Below are 2,036 nucleotides of genomic sequence, written 5' to 3'. Positions count from 1 at the left end.
CCCGCCCATGCGGCCACTCCACCCAATCACCGCAGGCCTCAGGGCGGCCAATGAAAACGCAAGCCTCCGATCCGGCCCTGCCGCGCTTCCAGGACAGAGGAACGGAAGTCCGGCGAGTCGTGTCTACCCCGGCTGCCTGAGCTACAGGCGCGGCCCGGAGCCACGTGTTTCCCTTTGGCTGCCAAGCGCAGGAGTCAGCGGCACGCGGCAGGATCTCCCGGCTGCCAAACCTCGCTTGCGCCGCGGCCGGGCTCAAGCAGCAGCAGGCTCGGGCACCACAAGGCTGCAGCAGCCTCCGCAGAACTACAGCTCCCAGCGTGCACCCTGCCGGAAGTGCGTGTGAGCTGGCGAAGACACCCGTTTCCGAGGCGACCGGCCGTGCCGGAACTACCAGCGCTTGCCCGCGGCCAGTCATGGCGTGGGGCTCCTGAGGCGCATGCGTGCAAGCACCCAGGCACGCCCGGCCACGCATGCGGGGTACTGTGCCCCCCCGCCCTCTGGCCTCGTCCCGCGCGCGCAGTACAGCGCCGGTCTAGCAGGCCTCTAGGCATATTGAGGGGGTGGGGGGAGGGGAGAGACAGCGCATGCGCAGCAACCAGCGGAGTATGGGGTCGTAGTGTGCGCTGCATGAGAGCCCGCGCACAGTGACTCCAGCCGTTTCCTCCTACGCTGCCTCGGCTTGTTTCTAAAAGTAACCGGGGGGGGCGGGGAAGGAGCCTGGTTTTTCTATTAAAAAACCCCCCAATTTTCAGATTTAAAAAGGAACCCAAAATCTACACTTCTTCCATGATTAAAAAGGAACACTGCTACCCCTTAGCCTCTATATTAATGGCATTTCATTTTAATCATGGAAAAATTACAGATTTCACAATACCTTTTAAAATCCAAAACTTAGAATTATTTTTTTTTTTTGCAAATCAGAGAAAACCAGAATTGCTGCTGATCATACAAAATTTGGGGAAGGGACTTAGAGCTGGACTTGCTGTGGCCTCCTTGACTACATCAGCCCGGCCAGGGCTTTGAGCTGGGCCTTTGACACCTGCCAGGATGCAGATTCCACCCCCTCTGGGGAGCCTGGTCTGGTGTTTCACCCCCTCTTAGAGACATTTTTTCCTACTACCCAACCTCAATGTTCCTTGCTGCAACTTGAGCCCATTGCTTCTTTTCTGCCTGTGCTTTTTTGACACCTTAGGGCCTGTCAACTTGTAGGGTAACTTCTTGGTATAGGAAGGCATATAGCCTTTTCCCACTGAGAACAGAGATTAGGGTTTGTATGATCACTAAAGTCCTCCAAGCTGGGCAACAAGTTGCCTTGGTCTTCCTGCAGGGATAGGGCCTTACCTAATACACCCTGGTATGTCCAAGTGCAGAGCAGCTAGCAGGGGACAAAAGTGTAACAGAAAGATGAATAGCAGGACATGCCGTTCATTGCGACTTGAAGCACATCTTAGCAGTAAGTTACCCCCACAAAAAAAGAGCACCTGAACTAGGACCCTGCTTAAAAAAAAAGCTTCCTATTCCTTGAAATACTAGCACACCAAATGCTATTAGTATATCTTTTATCCAGACATTAAAAGGGCAACATCCACCACCCAGCTGACCCTTAGGGCAGATCTCCCAAGCACATGCACCAAGTCCAAAACCCAAGCAGTGAAACATGCTAGAGCAGGAAGTCTCGGGGGAAAAATCACACATACCTGCAGCTATGCTTTACAAAGTAAGGGGGAAAACTGCCCATGTGCAACATGCAGTTGATCAAACCGAAGTCAGAGAAGCCAACCAACAGAAACACCCGAACAGAAGTAAGATTGCTTGTTCTTCTCACCATTTTCAGTTTGCCACCCCTTGTTTTAGTTTTCAGACCTTCTGTTCAGAACTCAGGATGAGGCTAGTAATATATTGCATGTACAGAGCTGATACTTTTTCATGCAACCAGCAGTTTCCAAACCTCCACACACAATTTATCCCCCTTTGTGTTCCTCATTTTTGCACTTATCCTCCATTTGATTATCCCCCCCCCCCCTTTTTTTTTTCCC

The sequence above is a fragment of the Gavialis gangeticus genome, unplaced genomic scaffold (genome assembly GCF_001723915.1).
Source record: "Gavialis gangeticus isolate Ggan-Ray unplaced genomic scaffold, GavGan_comp1, whole genome shotgun sequence".
Lineage (NCBI taxonomy): Eukaryota > Metazoa > Chordata > Crocodylia > Gavialidae > Gavialis > Gavialis gangeticus.
Note: the sequence above shows the minus strand (reverse complement) of the source record.